This window comes from Hylobates moloch, unplaced genomic scaffold, assembly GCF_009828535.3.
Source record: "Hylobates moloch isolate HMO894 unplaced genomic scaffold, HMol_V3 SCAFFOLD_17, whole genome shotgun sequence".
NCBI classification, from domain to species: Eukaryota; Metazoa; Chordata; class Mammalia; order Primates; family Hylobatidae; genus Hylobates; species Hylobates moloch.
Genome location: NW_026652292.1, coordinates 16,668,917 through 16,695,873, shown reverse-complemented (window position 1 = coordinate 16,695,873; position 26,957 = coordinate 16,668,917). Strand labels below are relative to the sequence as shown.

General features: G+C 36.6%; 1 long non-coding RNA gene across 1 annotated transcript; it reads right to left on the bottom strand.

Moving 5' to 3' along the window:
• Positions 1 to 2,539: 2,539 nt before the first annotated feature.
• Positions 2,540 to 19,994, bottom strand: LOC131381689 (uncharacterized). The gene is made up of 3 exons (XR_009210571.1): positions 19,926 to 19,994; positions 4,990 to 5,049; positions 2,540 to 2,689 (listed from the first exon to the last, which is right to left on the bottom strand). It is a non-coding gene; the product is annotated as an uncharacterized LOC131381689 (long non-coding RNA).
• Between the last annotated feature and the right edge of the window lie 6,963 nt (positions 19,995 to 26,957).

Genomic DNA, 26,957 nt, shown 5'->3' with positions numbered 1-26,957 from the left:
AGCACGGACCTGAATTTGAATGAGTTTGGAAGAGATTTATTCCGCCAGAGCCTCCAAGGTAAGAGCCAAGTTGACATAGCAATTCTAGCATTGTGAGAACCTATGCAGAGAACCCAGTTGAGCCCACCCAGAAGTCTGACCTGCAGAGCTGTGATAAATAGATACGGTTTTAAGACGCTAAATTTGTGATAATTTGTTACAGCAGTGATAAAAAACTAATACAATAAATAACAGGCTTAGGGGGATTAATCACCAGTTTAGGCTAATGTTTCAGCTTTTTCTATAGTTTTGATAATCAGTAATTCCAGCACACAAACTCACAGAATCTTTTGTGTCTATTACACACTATTTTTTTCTAATGAAATTATCGATAATTATTTTTAAAGAAAATTTCCATACATTTTAAATCTTCTGCCAGGCATGGTGGCTCATGCCTGTAATCCCAGCACTTTAGGAGGCCAAGGTGGGCAGATCACCTGAGGTCGGGAGTTCAAGACCAGCCTGACCAACATGGAGAAACCCCGTCTCTATTAAAAATACAAAATTAGCCAGGCATGGTGGCACATGCCTGTAATCCCAGCTACTCGGGAGGCTGAGGCAGGAGAATCACTTGAACCTGAGAGGCAGAGGTTGCGGTGAGCCAAGATCACGTCATTGCACTCCAGCCTGGGCAACAAGAGCAAAATTCTGTCTCAAAAACAAAAACAAAAAAAAAATCTTCTATTGCTCTTCTCCCCCATACACTTTTTCCAGCTAGATCAGACCAATAAAGATACTATAAATTGGACCTAGATCAAATCCTCTTGTCTTGAATCAAGATTTTAGATTTTTAGATCAACCCCCTTTCCTCCATCTCTCTTTTTTTCTGGAATGTGCTATGTGCTTGTTGGTAGCTATGACAATGCAAAATTGGAACGTTGCTCCCTAGAGATGCCGGATGTGTGTTCAACTGCTTCCATAAACTTGACACAACTGAGCTCATTCCTACAATAATACAGTCCCACTTTTAAATTATTATTCAGGCGAATGGTGAGCATCAGGAATGTATTCTAATGAGAGGTGTCCAAGGTCTGTTTGGAGCAGCTAGCTCCTTAAGTGTTCCAGAGACAGATGTCTGAAGATCATTTCCAAACCCTGTAACATAGCCTGCATCTTAATGACACATTTGAATGAAGAAATATATGTAAATTCTGCATCAGTTAAAGGAATATGACTCAAAATGAAAGTGAATAAATGGCCTAACACAGCAGAAAGGATTCAGCTCTCATGATGAACTCTGCTAAACATTATATATGAGAGAAAGTCTGTTTTGCTTTTTGTGGAAGATGCTTTTGGTACTCAAGAGTTCAGGATATTTTTAAGTACTTTTACATCAATTTTACCAACAAGAAATTTCTAGCACTTCTTTAATTTTTTTTCTTTTGCTAATTGGTTCCATACATTTCATAAAATGCTTTGTGAACTGTGTTTCAGGATTTTTATTTCCTCCTATTCAAGTCAATTGATTTCCTTTACTGTGACAGCATTGTTCCTGCTCCTAAGTAGTGTGCAAGGCCCAGCTTTGTAAGAGCAGTATTTTTTGACAAGTTAAAAGTAAGTGTTCAGAATGAAATGCAAAAACATTGCTTCTAATCAAATGCAAATTGTTACTGGAATGCCAGAGGTCACTTTCTAGCAATATCAGGGAATTCCACCTAAGGTTATTAAAAGAAAATCTACCATGATTTTTTTAACTGTTTGATTTATCATAAAAAACTACATAGATTAATTGGCACATTTTCAACTCTTTGACAGGATGCAAATGCTGCTTTTTGAGTAAATGTGAAGTTTTATTTCCCTCACCAAATTCTTGTGGGCATAAAACTTAACTGTTCTGCCTCAATAGAACATATTTTTTTAATCAGTATCTTTATAACATGATGTATTATTACAAACGGTCAATAAACATTTTCTGTTTTTGAGCTTCTATATTTCAACAGTGATTTTTTCAAAAATAAAATTTAACAAGGTTCAGTTTGTAATGAAAGAGTTAAGTTTAAAAATATCTATCTTTTCAATATTTTAATATTTTCCACCATATGGATTAACTCTGAGCTTATTTCTGATAAAAGAAAATATCATATTTAATCATTGTAGGTTTTTTTCACATTGAAATTTATGCCACTGACAATTTTACTTTCATTTAGGCACAAATGCTGTTGCTAATTATGATTTAAATTATGTTTAATCAACAATAGAAATGCCAGTTATACAGAAAAGCATCAAGTAAAAATCAACTAACTTATATTTTACTTTCTCCACATAAGCTTATTAAAAAAATGTATCATTTTGAAAAATTTTACTCAGAAAATTTTCTTATTTTTCTATCATTTAAAAATGATAAAGTATAATTGCCCAATATGTCCTTCCTGCCCACTGCACAGGCAAAATCAATTCACTGAGACCGTGGCATTGCAGTAAAGAAAGAATTTAATTGACATGAGACTGACCATGTGGAAGATGAAGTCACTGCTCAAATCAGTCTTCCCGAAGGCTCAGAGGTTAGGATTTTTCAAGCATAGTTTGGTTGTCAGGAGACTAGGGAATAGATGCTGCTGATTGGTCAGGGATGCTGTCATAGGTGTTTGGAAAACAGTCCTTCTTCACTGAGTCTGCCTCTGGGTAGGGGCCACTGGACATACTGAGACCTCTGTCAAGAGACCAGGTGAAGTCAGCTGATCATCAGAAATGTGAAAGTCTGAAAAGACCTCTCAAAAGGCTAGTCTTAGGTTCTACAATAGTGATGTTATCTACAGGAATAATTGGGGAAGTTACAAATCTTGTGACCTCTTAAACAATGGCTGGTTATCATTGAACTATGCTTATATTTCAGAAGAATTTAGGACACTCTCATAGTCCTAACCTTGTGGATTTTCATTACTCTTATAAAGGCAGTTTAGTTTCGGAAAGAGCCATTATCATCCTTGCTTTAAGGTTAAACTATAAACTAAATTTCTCCTGAAGTTAGCTTGGCCTATGCCCAGGAATGATGAGACATTTTGGAGGTTAGAAGCAAAATGGAATCAACTCTGTCAGATTTCTCTTACTATCATAATTTTGCAAAGGTGGTTCTAAAAGGACAATAGATTACCATATAAACATAATTTTTCAATTTTTTGGTAACCTCAACTTAAATCAATGAATGTATAGAATCAATCATTTTCATACATATTTACTCTAGTGATCTGTTGATTTTCATAGGAAGACCCTCTGTGATAGGTAGGATTATAAGAGGGTCCCTCAGGTTCCCACTCCTTGGTAAACCTATGTGCCCTGTATGAAACCCTCCTCTCCAGTTGAGTGGAACAGGTACTAGACAGATGATAGAAATCACTATCATTTGGATAACATGGTAAAGGTGGAGGCATTTTTGAAGATGTAATTAAGGTCACTAATCTGATTTTGAGTGAATCAAAGAGCAGGTTATGCTGGGTCTAGGTATCTGAGATACCCATCTTCTGCTGGCCTTGAAGGAGCCATTCACCATGAGTGCTATAGCTGCAAGGAAGTGAATTCTGCTAACAACCACATGAGCTTGGGAGAGAATCCTGGGCCTCAGATGAGATCACAGCCGCAGACTCTATCTCAATTGCAGTCATGTGAGACTCTGTACAGAGGACACAGCTAAGCTGCACCTGAACACCTGACACAAAAATAGTGAAATAATAAGTTGGTGTTGTTTTAACCTAGTAAACTCTTGGTAAGTTTTTATGCAGCAACAGAAAATGAATACACTCTGTACTCATCATCATCTTTTGGGTAACAGGATCCCACTTTCGAATATGGAAACCATTTTAAATAATTCAGTTGGAGATGACCTGAAGTTGACCCTTATTGGTATACCCCATTATTCTGAATACAGTGATAAGTTCAGAGATAGACAAATGAAACAAGATTGATCAGTAACCTTTTAGAATTTTTCCATCTGCGTTGGTAAGGAAGAGTTCCTCTTCCCATCTAATCTGTTATGATGTGATTCTTGGCTGTCAATGAACAACTTGTCTACCATATTTGTAGAGCCTTTGGTATATACTGTTAGTTGGCTAGTTACACACTCATTTCCAAGCCCCCTCTTTCCTTAAAGAGACTGAAAAGTCAAACACTTGCTTGCATAATGTTTCTTATCATTATGTAAAGTTATCTGACATGCTTCTAGACAACTACATGTTAATATAATGGCTAGGAGGTTCTGAGAAAGCTTTTACACTCTTGTTGAACAGAACTCGTGTCACCAAGCACGTTTCTGTCCTCCCGTTTTGTTTTCCTCGTATACAGGTGTAATAACTGGAGCTTGGCTCCAACCTTGATGTTATATGGAAAGGACCAAAAGCATAAAAACACTAATGGCCTTGACATTTTTTGGCTTTTGAATTAATGTCATTGGCTTCTTACTTTTAACCATCATGTTGTCACATGAGATGTAATTTGTTGTCTTTAGTGATTAAACCACTATAGAGTAAATATGCTTATACTTGCAGCTGAAAGTCTTTATGCATGATTGAAGGACTATATGAAATATATATAGAAAAAGAGTTCTATTGATATCATGAAAGTTCTGGTATCAAACTACACATAAAATCAGTTTTACTTCTGGCCTTTTCAGTTTCATGAGTCTCCCTCCCCGAATTTCTATTTTGCTTAACTTATTCTGAATTAGGCTGTATCCATTCAATTGTGAGTAAAAACTCCCAGTGAACATAGAAGTTGATAGGTTAACAGTATTTTTTTCTATAGGATGGAAGATAGTTGAACAACGGAAGGGGCATGCATTAACAACGACAACTAAAATGTATGGAATATTTCTGAGTTAAGAATTAATGTAGAGCATGAATAAATATCCGATTCCCCCCTATGAAATTGATTTAAATAAATCCCAATTCAGACCATATTAAGCTAGACCTTTAAAAGACAACATTTTTAAGAACTTAAGATTTTGTAATTTTTACCTACCTCCTTCTGTTAATTAGTTCCTGCAATAGAAGGACATGCTTCAATGTAGGGAGATAACTCCTGAAATAAATGGACATAATTCAAGGGAGACACCAAAGTAAACCAGTCAAACGTGGCTATTTGATGCTTAAGATTCAGGAACAATAAGAGTTTGTTTGTTTGTTTGTTTTTACCATTATTCCAGTTTTAGAACGATGAGCAAGTAAGCTGATGATATTAACACCATTAAAAAAATACACACATACATCTCAGAATTTGGGAAACAATGTAAATTTAGGGATACCTTTGTACTCTCATAGCTGAATGTTTTATATAATTTGATATTAACCTAAAATAATAATCTATATATTGATGCTTGCTTATTACATACTTGTTAAAATGTTTTCAAAAGCACATTTAATAACTATGAAAAGGATCTTTAATAAATATAAAAAAGTAGAAATGATTAAACTCATTAGGATAGAGAAATTTTATCAGCTTCTGTTTGAGTCCCAAAAAATTGAAAAACAGTGATTTCAGTACAAATGAAGCAAAGGAAACAAATTAAAAAGTGTGTTCACTTCTCTAATAGCTGAACAGACAGACCAACACCATATTGCCTGGATTTCACCAGGCCCCACTCTTAAAAAGCCAAACTCATCATTGGAATCATATTTTCCTAGGCCTGAGAGCTTCATACAAGCTCATATGAAAGCCAAGGTGGCCATTTTGCCTCCCATCCACATTCCAGGAAGCCTGAGATGGAGATAGTGGTGCACTCAGCAGGATGGGAAAAGTCACATTCTCTACCCTATACTAAAGACTGAGAAGGGGGCTAAATCCAACTGGCCACCTATTTTTGGAGTAAAGTTACACTGTTTTAGTGGAACATATCCACACCCCTTCTTTACACATTATCTGTGGCTGCTTTGGTGCTTTCATGCTAGAATTGAGTTGTGACAGAGACTATATGGCCCTCAGAGCCTAAAATATTTACTCTCTGGGCCGGGTGTGGTGGCTCATGCCTGTAATTCCAGCACTTTGGGAGGCCAAGGAGGGCAGATCATGAGGTCAGGAGCTCGAGACCATCCTGGCTAACACGGTGAAACCCCGTCTGTACTAAAAATACAAAAAATTAGCCGGGCGTGGTGGCGGGCACCTGTAATCCCAGCTACTCGGGAGACTGAGACAGGAGAATGGCGTGAACCCAGGAGGCGGAGCTTGCAATGAGCTCTGTCACTGCAGCTTGGGTGACAGAGCGAGACTGTCTCAAAACAAACAAACAAAACATATTTACTCTCTGGCCCTTTGAAAATCATCTGCCAACAACTAAATTGCACTCCTTACCAAAACAGAGCAAAGTGCCCACCTTGTTATGAATCAAGAGCCTAAAATCAGGAGCAGAGTACTCTGCCCCATTATCAGGGCTCATCAGAAACTGAATCCAAGAAGTAAGCAGATAAGCCAAGCGTTAGGAGGAAGGATGCAGGGAAGAGAAAAAAAAAACTTAAGGCTGGAGTCCAAATTCAGGAAGTATGAATTGTAAATTATCTTTTTATCTTCCTTACTAAAACATAACGTCTAAAGTATGTAAAGTGGTTCTCAACCCATTCAGAGTTTTATTGCCAAAGGAGGAAAAAGAAACCCACAAATGTGAGAGAGAGAAGCTAGTGATAGTTCAACCCCCAGTGCAATTCTTACTCCTTCAGGCGACCTCAAAGTTAGTGTGTTGTTTTATTGATACATAGCCCAAGAAGAAAATCCTTGCCCAAGTCATGTTAAAATGTAAAAATGGAGGTCAATAAAAAAATGGAATTCCTCCCCCAAGTTCTTCACTTTCCTCCCCCAAATCTTGCCCGTGGCAGTGAGGTGGGCTCTTATTCCACTGATAAAAATGTATAGACCAGTGGACGCAGAGAAAAATTTCCCTTTCTGGTTTTGTATAAATGTGTTTTCAAGTTATTCTATTTGTTATTACTATTTAATTTCAAAAAAATTAGGAGTGTTCATGATTTGGGACCATGAGCAGCCATTCTTTGCTACATTTTTCAAACCTATTTAAAAGCTATTTTTCTATAACTAGGGAGGATATCTGTTAACTGGATTTTTGTTTAGGAGATATGCTTACATAAACTTTTGTGATCTTTTATGCATCTTTTCAGCAAATATTTACTGTGTACCTATTGTGTGCCAGGCTTTGTCCTAGGTGCTTGAGGTATCAGTGAACAAAATAAAAATCTTTCTGAACAGAGCTAACTTATATTCTATTTGTATAGACCATAGACAACAAACAAGTAAAACATATACTATGTTAGAAATTGAAAACTGTTGAAAAGAAATTGGAAAGATAAAAACATGATAAGGGAGATTGGAATGTCCAAGGTGGAGTGCACTTTTTCATTGCATGGTTGTTATAGACCCCATTGAGCCAAGTATCACTTGAGCAAATACTTGAAGGACTTAGCCATGAAAGCAGGAATGTATAACTCAGTGCCACTGCTGTAGTCACTTCTTAGCGAAAATCCTACTGATAGTATTTTAGCATTTCCGTTTTTTAATCTGAGGAGCGTCATAGTACTCTCTCTCTTTAGGTTGTCTGAAATGTTGCTATTGTATTTCTAATGCCATTTTAAAGTAACAGCTCTGAGAGTAAAGTGAAACACAAAAAGGGAAGAAGTCAAAATTAGTGCCTCCACATATTTTTGGAGGGAAGATTGCATAAGATGTTATGTTGAAAATTAGAGAAACAGTTTTACACTGTTGATATAAAGTATATTAGAAGGTTTTCCATTATTGAAAAAATATATATTTTGTTACTCCAAAGTATAATCATAATGTAGAAAACTGATCTTAAGAACTGCCCCACAGTATCCTCATTAATATAAAGAGAGATTAGAATCCACAAGTCCAGTTTCTCTTACACTTTTAAAAGTTAATGCTATATAAGTATTTAAGTACTTATATGCCAGACTTGAATAAGTTCAACAACTCACTACAGTTGATTTTAAGCTTTTAATTATGTAATAGGGTTATCATGAGTAGGACCCTTATCCTAATATTCTGGCCCTAAGGGAGTGATACTTCTTATCTGATAATTGATGTATTTAACAAAAAATATCTGTTCGACACTATGGTTACTCAATGTTGATATGCAGTTTTTTTCATAATTCTGAAGCCATATTTTAGTTGTTGACTGATCACATCACGTGCTGAAGCCATTAACATGGTATTCCTCCTGTAACATTCTGTAAGACCATGCTGATAGGAGCACTGCCCTGGGCATCCAATATCCAAGAAAAGAGAGAACAGTGTGAATCGTATTTTCCAGCTCTTAAGATAAAGTTACACATACTCATCTTTTAGATCTATTTATTGCCACCTTCTATGCTAGGAATCTTGAAGTAAAATAATTATACTTTGGTTTTTAGTAATTAAATCTTAAGGAATAGAATTGCTCCTTTTAAATTTATTTTTAATGACTAAAATCACCTGCTTTTAATGAAAAAGTTGAAAGCTGCTATTTCAGAAAAAAAGGTTATGTTGAGTTTTATTGTGATTATTTGATATGAAATTTATTAAATTTGCAAATTCAGACAATTTTTTATTAAAAATCAAATGTTAAGTTTATGAATTTTATTGTTTATAGACAAATGATATTCTAAGTCACTGTGATAAGTGTTATAGTATGCAGCAATGTATATGTAGTACAACACCATACACAGAATTGTAAGCACAACAAATTTTTGGATATTGCATCCCACTTAAATGTTTCATACTTTTAGATAATAATTTTAATCATTTCTTTGATATTTATTTAAATACCACCTGCTCATTAAGCCAGACATATTGAACCTACATTGTTCCATCCCTTTATTAAAATAATATTTATTGGGTGCCTACAATATTCCATGCACTCTATGTGTTGAAGATATCCTTAAAAGGGATTGCCTGCCCAGATTGTTTACCACCTGGTAACTGATCTAATACAATTAGTATATTTTTGATAATATTAATAATTATTCAATCATCATAGGTAGGCTTATAGCTCTAACCTACTATGGATAGAATAATGAGACCCAGGAAACATATGTTTTTCTCATCATTAAATTGATAAAAATCCTATTTATGGAAAATGAAAATAAAAGATATAATAATGGTAAGCTTGTTGAATAAAAAAATGGCCATTATTTTGGGAAAAAAAACCATATGACTGCTATTGTTCAGATCTGACAGACAGAAAATTCTGGAAAATTTTGTAAAATTTTATTTCTTTTACCTCCCAGCTGCTGTGCAAGCCAGCTAATTCTGTCCATTTGCATACCTCCTCCCACATTAGCACCTCTATCTATGAGAAGAAACACATAGCGCTGTTCCTACAACTAATTCCTTCCCGTAAGAATTATTTTACATATTTAGAATACATTTTTCTGGTAACTTGGATCCTAAGGATATCAATAAAATCAGTCCACCCAAAATCTTTTTTTAGTGTCTATAATTACACTGCCTTTAATTTACTCTGCCATATGGTTTCAAGAGTGCTAGATAGGGCCCCAAGGCTAAGAACATATTTTCTCACCTGCTAGATCACACATAAAATTATTGAAATAGAAATCCAAAGAGTCTCTTTTGCAAGTCGAAATTAGGCTGAAAATGCAGAGCCAGTTGTTGATCTTTTCAAAGCAACAACTTTTGGTTTTATTTTCTCTATTGTTTATAATTTTCTGTTTCATTTATTTCCTCTTTGGTCTGTATTAATTATTTTCTTTGGCCTCCTTTGAGTTAAATTTCCTCTACTTTTTCTGCTTTCATGGGGTCAAAAATTGGGTTTGGATTAGAGATCTTTTTATTTAATGCAGGCATTTACGGTTATACATTTTCCTTTAAGCACTACTTTAAGTACTATAAATTTTGTCATGTTGTATTGCATTTTCATTCATCTCAAGTATTTTTTAATTTCTCTGGTAGTTTATATTTTGACTTATTAGTTATTTAGAGTGTGTTGATTAATTTCTCCATAATTTTTATTTCTCGAAATTTCCTTTGTTATTAATTTCAAATATAATTTTGTTGAGATTGAACAAGATACTTTGTATTATTTCAGTATTTTAAAATTCATTGAGTATTGCATTATGGTATAACATATGTTCTTCTCTTTGTAAAAAAATTTTACTGTAAGTTCTGGGATACATGTGCAGAGTGTGTGGGTTTTTTACATAGGTAAATGTGTGCCATGGTGGTTTGCTGCAGCAATCAACCCATCACCGAGGTAGTAAACCCCACATGCATTAGCTATTTTCCCGATGCTCTCCTTTCCCTTGCACCCCCGTGACAGGCCCTGCTATATGTTGTTCCCCTGTCTGTGTCCATGTGTTCTCAGTGTTCAGCTCCAACATATGAGTGAGAACACGTTGTGTTTGGTTTTTGGTTCCTGTATTAGTTTGCTGAGGATAATGTCTTCCAGTTTCATCCATGTCTTTGCAAAGACATGATCTCAATCCTTTTTAGGGCTGCATAGTACTCCATGATGCATGTGGACTACATTTTCTTTATCCCATCTATAATTGATGGGCATTTGGGTTGGTTCCATGTCTTTGCTATTGTGAGTAGTGCTGCAATAAGCATACATGTGCATGTGTCTTTATAGTAGAATGATTTATAATCCTTTGGGTATATACCCAGTAATGAGGTTGCTGGGTCAAATGGTATTTCTGGTTCTAGCTCACAAGTGGAATCTTCCAATCCATGGGTTGCACAGTTCTGAGAAAAAAAAAAACATGGTTCTCCAGGCTCAGTAGCATGCTCACTCACCGCTTCCCTTGGCTAAGTGTCAAGGCATCCCCGCCCCATGTGGCTCTCAGGTGGGTCACAGCACCACCCTGCTCTTCCATCCTCTCCATGGGTCATGCCAGCTGCCTAGTCAGTCCTGGTGACAGGACCTGGACACTTTGATTGCCTTTGCAGGATTTGCACACTTGTTTGGTTCTTTTCTCTGGGAGCCTCCAGTCACCACTGCTTCTAATCAGCCATTTTGGTCCCACTCCACATATGTTCTATTCTGGAGTATGTTTCCTGTGCACTTAAGAATGGGTGTCATCTTGAGCTCTTCATTTATTTTGACTGTGGGTGCATGGAGTGGATGCATTGTTTTTAAGAAAAACGTCTCATGTAGATTGTCTAAAAATAAAATGCATTTAAACTCAAAAAAAAAAAAAAAAAGAATGTGGGCTGGGCATGGTGGCTTATGCCTGTAATCCCAGCATTTTGAGAGGCTGAGGTGGGCATATCACCTGAGGTCAGGAGTTTGAGACCAGCCTGGCCATGTCTCTACTAAAAATACAAAAAAATTACCCACACATGGCGGTGCACGCCTGTAGTGCCAGCTACTTGGGAAGCTGAGGCATGAGAATCTCTAGAACCCAGGAGGCAGAGTTTGAGGTTGCAGTTAGCCAAGATGATGTCACTGCACTCCAGTCGGGGCAACAGAGCGAGACTCTGTCTCCAAAAAAAAAACAAAAAACAAAGAAAAAGAAAAAGAAAAAGAATGTATATGTATTAGTGCATTTTCACACTGCTGATAAAGACATACCCAAGACTGGGAAGAAAAAGAAGTTTAATTGAACTTACAGTTCCACATGGCTGGTGAAATCTCAGAATCATGGCAGGGGGCGAAAGGTACTTGTTACATGGCAGCAGCAAGAGAAAAATGAGGAAGAAGCAAAGGCAGAAATCCCTGATAAACCCAGTAGATCTCATGAGACTTATTAACTGTCATAAGAATAGCACAGAAAAGACTGGACCCCATGATTCAATTATCTCCCCCTGGGTCCCTCCCACAACATGTGGGAATTCTGGGAGATACAGTTCAAGAGCTTTGGGTGGGGAGACAGCCAAACCATAACAGTATATTCCATTGTTGGCTGAAATGTTCCATAGGTGTCTGTTAGGCCTCTATATTACAGATTATAGTGTTGTTCAAGTCTTGTATTCCCTTTTGCATTTTCTGCCTCATTTATCTATTTATTATTGAAAGTGGAGTATTTAAATTTCCAAATATTGTTGTTGAATTACCCATTTGTTTCTTCAGTTTCTCAGATTTTGCTTTATATATTATGTGGATCAGTTTGTAGGTTCATATATAATTGTTATGCCTTTCTGATGGATTGACTCTTTTATCATTTTTAAATGTTCTTCTTTGTGTGTAGTAATAATTTTTGTCTGAAAGTTTATTTTGTCTATTATTAGTGTGGCTATTCTTTTGATTATAATTTACATGGAATATCTTTTTTATCCTTTCACTTCAACCTATTTGTATCTCTCAATCTAAAGTGTATCTCTGAGAGATAGCATTTAGTTGAATTTTTTTTTTTTTTTGAGACAGAGTCTCACTTTGTCACCCAGGCTGGAGTGCAATGGCATCATCTTGGCTCACTGCCACCTCCACCTCCTGGGTTCAAGAAATTCTCCTGCCTCAGCCTCCCAAGGAGCTGGGATTCCAGGTGCCCACCACCATGCTGGGCTAATTTTTGTATTTTTAGTAGAGACAGGGTTTCACCATGTTGGTCAGGCTGGCCTCAAACCCCTGACCTTAGGTAATCCACCTGATTTGGCCTCCCAAAATGCTGAGATTACAGGCAAGAGCCACTGTGCCTGGCCGAAAGTTGTTTCTTTTTTTAATCCATTCTGCTAATTCCTGCTTTTTGATTTAAATGTTGTCTATTTACAATTAATGTAATTATTGATAAGTTAGGATATTGTATTAGTCTGTTTTCATGCTGCTAATAAAGACATACCAGAGACTGGGTAATTTATAAAGAAAAGAGGTTTAATGGACTCACAGTTCAACCTGGTTGGGAGGCCTCACAATCATGGTGGAAGGCAAAGGAGAAACAAAGTCACATCTTACGTGGTGGCAGGCAGGAGAGCTTGTGCAGAGGAACTCCCATTTATAAAACTATTAGATCTCATGAGACTTATTCACTATGATGAGAACAGTATGGGGAAAACTGCCCCATGATTCAATTATCTCTACCTGGCCCTGGCCTTTACATATGAGGATTATTAAAATTCAAGGTGAGATTTGGGTGGGATCACAGAGCCAAACCCTATTATTCTGCCCTTGCTACCTCACAAATCTCATGCCCTCACATTTAAAAACACAATCATGCCCTTGCAACAGTCCCCCAAAGTCTTAATTCATTCCAGCATTAACCCAAAAGTCCAAGTCCAAAGTCTCATCTGAGACAAGGCAAGTTTCTTTTGCTTATGAGCCTGTAAAATCAAAAGCAAGTTAGTTATTTCCAAGATACAATGAGGGTACAGGTATTGGATAAATACACCTATTCCAAATTGGAGAAATTTGCCAAAGAAAAGCCACTACATGTCCCATGCAAGTCTGAAATCCAGTGGGGCAGTCATTAAAACTTAAAAATTATTTGACTTCATGTCTCACATCCAGGTCATGCTGATGCAAGAGATGGGCTCCCATGGACTTGGGCAGCTCTGCCCTTGTCGCTTTTCAGGGTACAGCTCCCCTCCTGGCTTCTTTCACAGACTGGTGATGAGTGTCTGTGGCTTTTCCAGTGCATAGTGCAAGCTGTCAGTGGATCTACCGTTATGAGATCTGGAGGACAGTAGCGCTCTTCTCACAGCTCCAGTAGGCAGTGCCCCTTTGGGGACTCTGTATGGGGCTTCAACCCCACATTTACTTTCTACACTGCCCTAGCAGAGGTTTTCCATGAGAGCTCAGACTTGCAGCAAACCTCTGCCTGGATATCCAGGCATTTCCATATATTCTGTGAAGTCTAGGTGGAAGTTTTCAAACCTCAATTATTGACTTCTCTTCACCCACAGATACAACACCACATGTAAGCCACCAAGGCTTTGGGTTTGCACCTTCTGAAGCAATAGTCTGAGCTATATATTGGCCCCTTTTATTCAAAACTGAAGCTGAAGCAGCTGGGATGCAGGGCACCATGTCCTGAGGCTGCATAGAGCAGGGAAGCCATGGACCCAGCCCATGAAACCATGTTTCCCTCCTAGGCCTTCAGGCCTGTGATGGGAAGGGGTGCAGTGAAGTTCTTTGACATACCCTGGAGACATTTTCCCCATTGTCATGGTGATTAACATTTGGCTCCTTGTTACTTATGCAAGTTTTTGCAGCCAGCTTGAATTTCTCCCCCCAAAATGGATTTTTGTTTTCTATCACATCATCAGGCTGCAAAATGTCCACAATTTTATGCTCTGCTTCCTCTTGAGTGACTTGCCACTTAAAAATTCCTTCTCTAGATACCTAAATCATTTCTCTCAAGTTCAAAGTTCCACAGATCTCTAGGGCAGGGGCAAAATGCCACCAGTCTCTTTACATAGTAAGAATGACCTTTATTCCAGTTCCTAGCAAGTTCCTCATCTCCATCTGAGACCACCTCCACCTGGACTTTATTGTCCATATCACTAACACCATTTTGGACAAAGCCATTTAACAAGTCTCTGGGAAGTGCCAAACTTTCCCACATTTTCCTATCTCCTTCTGAGCCCTCCAAACTCTTCCAACCACTTCCTGTTACTCAGTTCCAAAGTTGCTTCCACATTTTTGGATATCTTTACAGCAGCACCTCACTCCCAGTACCAATTTGCTGTTTTTATGCTGCTAATAAAAATGTGCCTGAGACTGGGTAGTTTATAAAGGAAAGAGACTTAATTGACTCACAGCTCCACATGACTGGGGAGGCCTCACAACCATGGCAGAAGACAAAGGAAGAAGAAAGGGACATCTTACATGGCAGGCAAGGGAGCGTGTGCAAGGGAACTACCCTTTATAAAACCATCAGATCTCATGAGACTTTTCACTGTCACAAGAACAGCATGAGAAAGACCCGCCCCATGATTCAATTACCTCCTACTGGGTCCCTCCCACACTACGTTAGAATTATGGGAGCTATAATTCAAGATGAAATTTGAGTGGGGACACAGCCAAACCATATCAGACATACGTCTTCTATTTTGTTATTCATTTTCCATATGTCTTGTTTTGTTTTTGTTCTCCTATTTCTCCACTAATGCCATATTTGTGTTAAATATGTTTTCTAGTATGCTATTTTAATTCCCTTGTTGTTTTCATAATAATTTGTGAGGTATTTTCTTAGTGGGTGTCCTGAGGATTATAATTAACATCTTAACTGAAAACTTCAAATCTATTTCAGATTAATATAAACTGGTTTGCAATAATATACAAAATTTCTGCCCTAATATAGCTTAGATCACTCCCTTCTCCTTAGTGCTAAAATTGCCACACAACTCCTGTCTTTATATATTATAGGTCCGTCAATACAGTTTAATAATTACTACCTTATTGGATTGTCTTTTAAATTAGATAGAAAAAGAGTTACAAATTTAGAAAAACTTTTATACTGCCTTGTATATTCACCTGTATAGTTAACTTTATCAATGCTCTTTGTGTGGAATCAAGTTACTTTCAGATGTCTTTTTTTCAGTTGAATGCATCCTTTATTAATTTTTGTAGAATAGGTCTATGAGAAATCTTTATGCTTTTGTTTTTCTTGGAATGTCCTAACTACCCTTTAATTTATCAAATAGATTTGCAGTTTATAGATTCTAGTTTAACAAACTTTTTCTTTTAGCTCTTCAGATGTGTTGTCTCACTGTCTTCAGGATTCCATAGTTGCTGATAAAAATCAACTGTTAGTGTTAATGAGGACTCCTGAGTGCATGATGAGTATCTTTTCTCTTGCTGCTTTGAAGTTTTGTCTTTGGTTCCCAACAGTTTGACTATGATGTGTCTAGGTTTGAATTTCTGAGTTTCTCCTACCTGCTGCTTATTAAGCTTCTAAGATGTTGAGATTAATGTATTTCATCAAGTTGGAGAAGTTTTCATCATTATTGCTTTAAGTATGCTTTCTGCCAATTTTATTTTGTTTTATCCATAATGAGAATCCCATTATGCACATGAATGTATGCATAATGTTTTTTCACAGGTCTCTGAGGTTTTGTCCGTTTTTCTTCATTCTTTTTTCTTTCCATTTCTTATATTGAATAATTTCTCTTGATCTATCTATAAGTTTGCTAATTCTTTCTACTGCCACTTTGAATGTGTTGTTAAACACACTTCAGTTTTTGTTATTTTCAGATTTTTTATTTGAGCTTTTGTACATTTGAGCTCCAGAATATTTATTTTTAAAAGTAATTTCTATTTATTGATATTTTCTATTTGATGAGACATTGTTCTTATACTTTTTTTAATTCTTTAGTCATGATAACATTTAGTTCTTTGAACATATTTACAATAGCTGATTTAAACTCCTTGTCTAGTAAGTCTAACATCCATATTTCTTATAGACTGTTTCCATTGACTTTTTTTCTGTGTATGGGCTATACATATCTGTTTAAGTGTCATAATTTCTTATTTTGAACTGGATATTTTACATAATATAATGTGTCAATTCTGGAAATAAGATATCTCTCTCCCCAAAGCTTACTTTTGTTGCTTGTTTAATAATTTTCTGGGACACATGCTGCAAAATCTATATTCCTTGTTGTGTGCAGCTACTGAATTTTATGATTGGTTATCTTAGCTTACAGAAATTTTCTTACATCCTTTGAACAAATATGTCTACCATTCTATTCTGAAGTCCTTTGTGTGTTATGGAATGCTTTAAAAACTACATTGGGACAGCTCATATCTCTGCTTTATCTTTTGCTTCTTTCTTACACAGCACAGCAAGGTTATTCAAAGGTAAAACATCTTGGCTTTCCCAGATCTTTCTTGGGTATGCCAGAGTATTGCACATGTGTGTGGCCTTCTAGACTCCCAATCATATATTTGTGGCATTCAAAGCCTGCTGTAGACAGATTATTTATGTTTTTAGTTACTCTAAGTTTTTTGGTAAGCCTCTTGTTACCAACAATTGGTAATGCCACCTCAGGCAACCACCATGTTAAATAATGGTTGCTGATTAGTTTCAACAAACAGCCTAGGGATATTGTTGTACATGCAAAACAAGCTCCAATTAGGGTCAAAAAAAGATAAGACTTGAGAAATGAAATTTTCAGAAAGCTTCTGAAAGGCAAATAATAATAATTTTATGAAGATGAGGCTCTTTGTGATACACAAGTTGTCCCTTTCAATACCTGATAGTCTGCTGATTTTCAGAGCTGCAATAGCTATGAAGCTATAGGGATACCACATAGCTCCAGAAAGAGGAATCAGACTAGGGTGAGTTAATGCTACAAAGCTAACTGTTCTTATTAAGATTTAGGTGGTTTTTTTGTTTGTTTTTCATAAGTACTCTTTCTAAGTATCATGCCCACTATCTGGGTGAGAGGATCTGTATGCAAAAATTCAGCATAACTGACATGGTTTGGCTTTGTGCCCTCACCCAACTCTCATCTTACATTGTAATCCCATAATCCCCACATATTGTGGGAGAGACCTGGCGAGAGATAATTGAATCATGGGGGCAGTTTCCCCCTATACTGTTCTCATGATAGTGGGCGAATTCTCATGAGATCTGATGGTTTTATAAGGGGCTTCCCCCTTCACTCGGCACTGATTCTCTCTCCTGCCACTCTGTGAAGAGGTGCCTTCTGCCATGATTATAAGTTTCCTGATATCTCCCCAGCCATGCTGAACTGTGAGTCAACTAACCTCTTTCCTTTATAAATTACCCAGTCTTGGGTGTGTCTTTATTAGCAGCAAGAGAATGGACTAATACAATAATGCAATATACCCATGTAACAGACCTACACATGTACCCTCATATCTAAAATAAAAGTTGGGATGGTGGGGAGCAAGATGGCTGAATGGAAGTCTATACTGATCATCCACCCCAAAGGAAGGTGAAATTGAACACTCATCAACCAAAAAAGCACCTTCATGAGAACCAAAAATCAGCTTGGGTACCAGCTTTGCCACAATGGGGGAGAGCACCAAGGAGGGTTTTAGGGTCCCCAATTCAAGGCCTTTACTCTTAGATGACATTTCTGTACCTGACCAGGGCCAGATGGGAGCCCAATTACCCAGAGGGAGACTCTCAGGCCTCCTGACATTTACTACAAACTGACTGAAGAGTTTTTGGTCCTTCAGTGAACATCAGCAGTAGCCAAGCAGTAATTGCTGTGGACCTGGGGTTGTGGTGGCCATGAGGAGAGACTCCTCTGATTGTGGAAAGGGGAAGAAAGAGTGGGAAGGACTTTGTCTATGGCGTGGTTGTCAGCTCAGCCACAGTAGAATAGAGCACCAGGTAGATTCCTAAGGTTTCTGACTCTAGGCCCTAGCTCACATATGGGGACAGGGGTATCTTGCTGCCCTGAAGGGAAAGACACAAGCCTGACTGGCTTTGCCATTTGCTAATTGTAGAGCACTAGAACTCTGAGTGAACATAGGCAGTAGCCAGGCAGTGCCTACTGCAGGCCTTGCGTGAGAAACAGTGCTGTGCTTGCTTTAGGTCTGACCCAGCAGAGTTATAGTGATAGTGGCCTCAGGAGTGCTTGTGTCGCCACTCTCCCAGCTCCAGGAAGCTTAGCACAGAGAGCAAAATTCTGTTTTCTCAGGAGAAACTGAAAGAAAAGAACAAGAGTCTTCATCTGGTAATCTAGAGAATTCTCCCAGATCTTATTCAAAACCACCAAAGTGGTAACTCTATGAGTCTAAAAGAACCACAACATTATTAGACTCAGAGTCCCCCCTAATGCAGATATGTCTGCAGTGACCAAAACTTAAATCATAACACCTAAGTCGCTTCAAATACTTGGAAAGTCTTCCCAAAAAGGATGTGTACAAATAAGCCTAGACTGCAAAGACAATAAATGCCTAACTCTTCAATGCCCAGGCACCAAGAAACATCCACAAGCATTAAGACCATTCAGGAAAACTTGACCTCACCAAACAAACCAAATAAGGAACCAGTGAACAATGCTGTAGAGACATAGACATGTGACCTTTCAGACTGAATGCAAAATGGAAACTCAACGAAATTCAGGATAACACAGAGAAGGAATTTAGAAGCATATTCGATACGTTTAATAAAAATATTGAAATAATTAAAAGGAATCAAGCAGGAATTCTGGAGTTAAAATATGCAACTGACATACTAAAGAAGGCAGTTCTTACCAGCAGAATCTATGAGGAACTTAAAGAAATAAGCAGAAAGCAAATAACCCCATTAAAAAAGTGGGGAAAAGACATGAACAGACACTTCTCAAAATAAGACATACAAGCAGCCAACAAACATAGAAAAAGCTCCACATAACTTATCATAAAAGAGATACATCAAAACCACAATGAGATACCATTTCACACCAGTCAAAATGACTATTATTAATAAATCAAAGAACAACAGATGTTGGTGATACTATAGAGAAAATGAAATGCTTATACATTGTGGGTGGGGATGTAAATTTTTCCAGATATTGTGGAAAGCAGTTTGGAGATTTCTCAAAGATCTTAGAACTCATTCAACCCAACAATCCTATTACTGCATACTTATCAAAAGAAAACAAATTATTCTACCAAAAAGACACATGAACTCATATTTTCATTGTAGCACTATTCATAATAGCAAAGAAATGGAATCAACCTAGGTGCCCATCAATGGTGGATTGGATAAAGAAAATGTGGCACATAGACACCATGGAATATGACATAGCCATAAAGGAGAATGAAATTATGTTCTTTGCAGCAACGTGGACGCAGCTGAAGGTCATTACTCCAAGTGAATTAATGCAGAAACACAAACACTGAATACATCATGTTCTTACTTACAAGTGAGAGCTATACATTGGGTACTCATGGACATAAAGATGGAAACAATAGACCCTGGGGACTACCAGAGGGGGAAGGAAGGGAGAGGGGGCAAAGGCTAAAAATCTAAATAGGCCCTGGAGACTACTGGAGGGGAAAGGGAGGGAGGGGGTCAAGGACTAAAAATCTAAATGTTGGGTACCTTGCTCAGCACTTGAGTGATTATTTGTATCCCAAACTTCAGCATTATGCAATATACCCAGTTAACAAATCTTCGCGTGTATTTCTGGAATCTAAGATAGAAGTTGAGAAAAAAAAAAAAACAAGTTTCTGTAACTCATTGAGCAGTTGGGTCTTCATTCTTTCATTCTCAAGACTCCTTCATATACATGTTAGATAAATGTGTATGTCTTTTCTCCAAAAAAGAGAAAATAACTTCAAAAATAGCATATTACTGGTACATTTCTGCATTATATCCTGTATAATTCATTGTTAGATATGAATTGCATATATGTGTATTCATATAAAATATTTAAACCATAAGAGTGTTTTAGGAATATGCTAAATACTTGCAAATATGTTTTTCCATAGGTTATTGAGGTACAGGTAGTGTTTGATTACATGTGTAAGTTCTTTAGTGGTGATTTGTGAGATTTTGGTGCATCCATCACCAGAGCAGTACACACTGCACCCTATTTGTAGTCTTTTATCCCTCATACCCTTCCATTCTTACCCCCATGTCCCCAAAGTCCGTTGTATCATTCTTATGCCTTTGTGTCCGCAGAGCTTAGCTCCCACGTATCAGTGAGAACATAAAATGTTTGGTTTTTCATTCCTGAGTTACTTCACTTACAATAATAGTCTCCAATCTTATCCAGGTCACTGCGAATGCCTTTAATTCATTCCTTTTTAGGGCTGAGTAGTATTCCATCTATATACCACATTTATAAATCTATATACCACAGTTTCTTTATCCTCTCATTGATTTGTGGGCATTTAGGTTGGTTCCATGATTTTATACTTGCAAATATTTGAGTGCTTTTTTTCCTCCAAATGCTTCTTGGGTATAAAAACCATTTTACCCCCATAGGTGTGAATCAAAATTTATTTCCTCTCCGTATATTTATTTAGTTGTGCAGATTATCTGAGTTTACATTATTCAATTGATAAAATTATTCGTTTGCATAACAATAAAAAATAGGTTATTAATATGAAAACAAAGATAAATGGTATTTGTAATTGTTATTGTATGAAGCCCAAGTGTCTGAAATTTCCATGGACTTTAGTAAGTTTTGTCTTTCATTGTTGTAGATACAATTGACAGCCATAACATATAAATGTCAAGGCTGCCATGTTACACAACTCGATGGTGGTTGGAGACACCATTTAAACTATAGTAAATGTGAATGCCATCAAAAATTGTGCAGCAAACAACCAATGTAATGATATGGTATGAGATGATAGGATACAATTCCAACTTATCACATTTGTATCCATAATGTCCTCAAGTTGGTTCAAATTTTGCTTTTAATTTTAGTTGCCCTGGGTTATGAATTGAATACAAATTATGGAATGATTTCCATTTTCATTTCTGGCTGTAGTCGAGAGTGTCACTTTTTTATTATGAAAAAGACTTTGAGCTTGTTATAATTTATATGCCTTCTACTTCTTTTAAAAAGTGTTGGTAAGAATTTGAAACATAACTGAGAAGAAAATTAGAATGCCTTGGATATAAATAATAAAAATACATAGCTTCACTGTTTTATTATTAGCTTCCTATCTGCAAGGACCCAAATTTGAAAGTAAATAAATGAAATGTGAGTTCGAAAGGAAAAAAAAAAGTTAAAACAATTATATATGTGTGTGAATGTTGTTTTAGAGGAAAATGTAATAGCATATATTACTTCAAATTTAAATTGGTCCTTAGATAGCAACACATGGCAAAATTTATTGTACTCTCATATAAGCAGTGCTTAAAATAATAATTTGCGCCTTAGAGACAGAAATGGTTTTATACCATTCTCCACCACCTCCTACATGTGACATCCATTTGTGCACATCCTCAAAAGACATGTGACAGATGGGGAGGTAAAAATTGATTAATGGTGGTAATAAAATAAATGGAAGACAATACTCCCTTGGGTTACCCTGTCATCCTTTATGACCCCAGGATGTGAAAGTCATACTCACTGTGTCTGTTTGCATTCATAATCTCCTAGATTTAATATTGTAAGTCTCCCTTGCTAAGGTGTGAATTTGTGTAATAAGAGTGTGTGTGTTTGTGGTAGAGAGAGAAGTAGATAGAGAAACTGAGACACAGAATAGGATAATATTCTATTATATATACATAAATAGCATTCTATTATAGATAATATATTTTTATACAGTTCTTTTCCTTGTGAGAAAAGTCTTTTGCCTAAATCTTTTAGTTTGCTTTGAGATTTTACTCATAAAATTTAATTATTACTTTTTGAATAATTCTTTCCAAGTATATAAAGCACATTTGACCATGCTATCATGTTTATACAGCCAGATGGCTCATAAATAAATCATTATAGGATTCCAGATCCTGGTTCTTAAGTATTAGGTTATTTCACTCACCCTGCATTTTAACTGCTTGGATTAGAATAAGACAATGGGCTATGTTATCGATGACTCTGACAAGATAAACTCTTGTAATATTAATGAACATTTAAAATTAAAAATATTCTTTAAAAGTAACATGATTTACGGGATACATTATTATGCACATTACTCTTTAAAAGATTTTATGCATTATATAAAAAAGACATTATATAAAAAAGACATTAAAATAACTTCAATATATTTCAGAAAATATGTGGATAATTTTCTTATATGAATCTATTTATAATCTTTCTCTCCATTTCATTTTTTTTACCTCCTATCTCTATGACCTTCATAATTGAAGACTCTTATACAAAGTTAAATGTAGAAAGACTCTTTAAATAATCTATTTTTTCATCATTTTCCCATTATAATATATATTTTTCCAAGCAATACTATCTGGTCAATTTCTATGGACCCCCTTTAGAAAACAGTTTGTTTATACAAAGAGTCTTGTATACAGCAGGTAGAATAATGTATGTTCAATACAAATTGTATGTTCTGCCAAACTTGTTTATAACTACTTAAATTCACATGGTGATTTTTTTCTGAACTTAGAGGGACTTTTCCCACATTAGTGGAGCAGAAATAAACTTTAAGAATAAACAGGTTTGGGTTCAAATTCTGTCTCTGCTATTATTTTTGGTCTGTGACTTTCAGCAAATTAATATTCTTTTTAACTTGTGCTTTTTTAAATGTAAAATGGCATAATATAATCTACATTCTTGCATTGAGTATTAAACAAGAACATATATAAAGCTGACATTGTACCTATTGCATAATAATAAATATTAAGACACTCCCTACTTTCTCTATAAAGTAGGAGTTTAGAACTTCACTCACAGACTTGTGTCTAATAAATATGATTATGTATTTAAAGCAATTAAAACTCTGACTGTGCTAAATAAATGATACTTTATTCTGCTCTTCCCTTTATATTTTCTAGGTAAAACCTCTGTCATCCTTAACTCAGTTGTTTTCTTTTCAAAACTCTTCCTGGGCTAACACCCAGGGCTAAAGTAGAGTTACATACTTCTTTTTGCACTCTTATGGAATTTCACATCATTTTCCACTAGAATATTAAGTATATTTTATTTCATTTATCATTCAGATATATATGTAGATTTCCATTATAAGATTTTATATAATATTTAATTCTACCTTTATTAAATTTTCTCAAGGGTAGTATTAGTTCTTGAACAGTTTAAAGCCCACTTTTCTTTTCTCTTTCAAAGATGGATATTGTAGCAAATTTTTTTTCTCCTTAGAAAGTACTATGAGCTGGGTGTGGTGGCTCATGCCTGTAATCCCAACAGTTTGGTAGGCCGAGGTGAGTGGATCACCTGAGGTCAGGAGTTGGAGACCAGCCTGGCCAACATGGTGAAACCCTGCCTCTACTAAAAATACAAAAATTAGGCAGGCATGGTGGTAGACACCTGTAATCCCAGCTACTCGGGAGGCTGAGGCAAGAGAATGGCTTGAACCCAAGAGGTGGAGGTTGCAGTGAGCCAAGATCATGCCATTGCACTCCAGCCTGGGTGACAAGATTGAAATTCTGTCTCAAAAAAAAAAAAGAAAAAGAACAGAACAGGAAAGTACTATGAAATCTACAAGTTTTTGGTGTACAATAGCATCTTTTTTTCTATAAAATATATCAAATTATACAACGATGTAAATTATCTTTATTAGAATTATAGGGAGATTTCCAGATTCTGAAATATAGACATGATGGAACTTGTATTCTAGTACATAAGAATGTATATTAATCAAACAAACACGTGTGGAAGGTGAGTACCACAGAGTAAAGGTATATATTATGATAGCTTTATAAGTGGGTCACAGTGTTTCACAGCTTTTGGAAGAAGTGAGGAATGAACCAAGTTTGAGAGATTAGTAGTACTTTATGAGGAGAAATAGAAGAAATGTGATTTTCCAGGAAGACATAATGGTACAAAAGTCTTCAGTGGGGAAATAGATAACTAATACAGGTTGTTACTAATATCTGCTACTCCAGTGAGTGGGATGTGTTACAGACTTTATTAACTCTCTTTCTCAGAGTGTGGGGGCTTTAATTTAGCTTTTTTTCCCATAAGAAACTCATACCCTACTGGCCATAAGCCAATATGGGAATTCTGCCAACTCCCCAGTAAACCCATTCCAATAATCCATTGGCAGTGAGAGAAGTGACCACTGACTTTACCCATCAGCCCAGTAGACCACACTGAGCTGGATTTGCATTAAGACTTTATTAATTGCTTGTTCACTCTAACAGGGAGTTCATGGTGACACTTTAGATCCAAGAGAATCTATAACAACTCAAGATCATATCCAATAGTGCTTAAAAAATCTGAACATTTTCTTTCCCTTTGTGTACTATTATCCAAGTACGTGACCATAGGTACCTTCGGGAAAAGACTGGGGCATTATTGGCATATGTACTTCTTCTGGGGTTGCGGGATCTTTCTGCCTGAGTACATAGCATCTCCCTCACATAATGGATTTTAGGTCTAAAAATTGCTTCAGATCCAGAAATTGGGCAAGTGTTTGTAACATTTTTTTTCAGAAGCAACTGCCATTAGCCTCCTAGTTATCCTTTATCTTCCTGGTTGCTATGGTTGGGGTGCTCATTTATCTACATTATCTCCCCTGGTCACACCTGTCCTATAGGTGACATCCATCACTAAGTTTCCCAGTGGTACTGGTGCCAACTCACTAGTGAATTCCTTATTGCTTTGGTAAATAAAATAACCTGTGGCCCATCCTAGGGACTATAGTCACCTGGTAGATTTCCTGGCCTTATATAGAATAAAATCTCTATAATTTTTACTTCCCCAGATCTTTTGACCCCCGTCTTCTACTGTCTAATGTAACAACTCAGGCACTTATTCTTCATTTGTGTGTGTGTCCTTTTATCCAAGCTTCTTTGATCTGTTCTAATAGCATATTTACTTCATTTCTCAAAGTCCTTGCCAGGAGATTTTATATCCCTGGATAAACTCTCCCTTGAACAGTTTTCCACACCTTCCTGATTTAGCAACCTCTTGATCCAGCCCCCCATACATTGCCATTCTCCTGCTAGCACATATTGTTTTGATCCTACAGCTCCTTCTGAGTAAAGTTGCTGTTCTCTACAGGTAGGTCCAGTGCTTCCTAATCCTTGGTGTGTCATGACCACAAGGAGAAGTGTGTGAGCAGATGCTGAGGAGACGCTTGTTTCATTGCAAGATGAGGTCCTCTGCATCATCCTCAGAGAAGGGGGGCACTCATTATCTTTCAACAGGATGAAATTATGGGATGAGAGATTTTCAAGTACGTTAATCCATATGTCATCATCCCTTGTATCAGGATACAATCTTTTCTGTCCCAGTGTTAACCTCAGCATAGTAGACTTGCCTAATTTGAGAATGTCTGCTTATTGGAGCTCTTAGATTAAGTGCTGTATTTTATCTTTAGCTAGCGGTGATGTCCTCATCACTAACTGAGCAGTGGATAATCTAGCTCCAGTGTCTCATTGTAACATCTGCTTTCTTGAACCCATCCTGATATAAATCCTGGCAGCTCAAGTCCCCTTGAGATGTACCTTAGTGTGCAGAAAACTTACTTAGCAGTATTCTCAGTGTCAACACTCCTTGAGGGAAGGGAAGAAAGTAGAGTGTGGCAGAAGTGGAATTTGGACTTCGATGTCATCACAAAAAAAGCTCTAGATTACCCATGGGGAGCTCTGAAACTAGAATCAATCTCTCTTCAGAGTTCTCTGGAGTTTGGGTGAGGGTAGCAGGGTTTTATACCCTCACATTAGCCAGTCATTACATGTGGGTTGCCTCCTGGATGGGGCATATTAACTTGGACATGAGAGCCCTCTTCAATAGAGGACAAGTCCTGGAGAAGATGACAGCTGAGGACAATCTGCTGCAGCATTCCCTGGATGTGGGGAATAAGGCATTTAGTCCTGGTGGAGGGCTGGGGATCTGTATGACGTAGCCAAGAGTCTGAGACAGTCAATCAGCTGAGGACACACCATAAGAGAATAATGGAACCAAAAGATGAATTTAACCTGTACCAATTCAGAATTAATTATATTAATTATATTTGGAGCATTGTTTTCTGATAGGTAAAAATGTAAAGAGTAGCTGGATATACTCATTTCTCTCATATATAGATCTCATAGCAGCATTCTCAAAAGACCATTTTATTGATTTCACATTGAGCCAAATTATAATGTATGTAATTTATACAATATGATATAAAACATTACGTAATACAAAACAGTGTGTGCATGTGTGTGTGTGTGAGGTGATTATACCTACTACATTACTGATTTTGCTGCTAAAATTAGCAGAATGGATAAGCAATAAGTTGAGGAGTTTGTGTCTTACTATTTGATAATACTCCATATTAAAGGAAAGACAAAATGAAATAATTACAGGAAAAGGGAAGTAAACTCTTTCAAAATAGCTTTCAAAATAAAAGGGAAACTGAGCAACACTATTTAAATTTTTGCATTTTAGTAGAGGTAAGCAAAGCCTTTTGTACTCTATCAGATATTGCTTTCTTATAATCTATTTAAAGTATTCTGGTACATAGAGACAAAACAATTTTAGTTAAGATG